This window comes from Octodon degus, unplaced genomic scaffold (genome assembly GCF_000260255.1).
Source record: "Octodon degus isolate 3935 unplaced genomic scaffold, OctDeg1.0 scaffold00345, whole genome shotgun sequence".
In the NCBI taxonomy this organism is placed as follows: domain Eukaryota; kingdom Metazoa; phylum Chordata; class Mammalia; order Rodentia; family Octodontidae; genus Octodon; species Octodon degus.
Window position 1 is genome coordinate 174,788 of NW_004524921.1, and position 633 is coordinate 175,420.

The window sequence follows — 633 nt, forward strand, 5'->3', positions numbered from 1 at the left end:
GTTGTGAGGTTCGAACTCCAGCAACCTGAGGCTGAGAGCTTTGTGGAAGCAGCCACTTAAAGCCTGAGCTAGGGCCATGCCCCCTTTTGTTTATGAACTCTTTGCCTACCCCTATGTCTTCAAGAGTTCCTCCTACTTTCTCTTCCAAGAGATTTGGTGTGTCTGCTTTAATGTTTAGATCTTTAATCCATTTTGACTTTTGCTTAGTGCATGGTGATAGACCTGGGTCAAGTTTTAGTTTTTGGCATGTAGAGAGGCAGTTTTTCCAGCACCATTTGCTAAAGAGCCTATCTTTCTTCCAGTGAGTATGTTTGGACCCTTTTTCAAAGATAAGGTGGCTGAGTGTGTTCAGGGGGGGGGTCTCAGCATCTTCTCATCTATACCATGCTGATTTTATTACAGTAGCCTTGTAGTATAATTTCAAGTCAGGAATTGTAATGCCTCCTGCCTTGTCTTTGTTGCCCAGGATTTCCTTTGCTATTCTAGGTCTTTTCTCATTCCAAATAAATTTTAGGAAAGATCTGTAAGTCTTTGAGGTATGTTGGTCATAGTTTGATAGGGATTGAATTAAATCTGTACAGCAATTTTGGGAGTATGGCCATATTCACAATGTTGGTTCTCCCTATTCAGGAG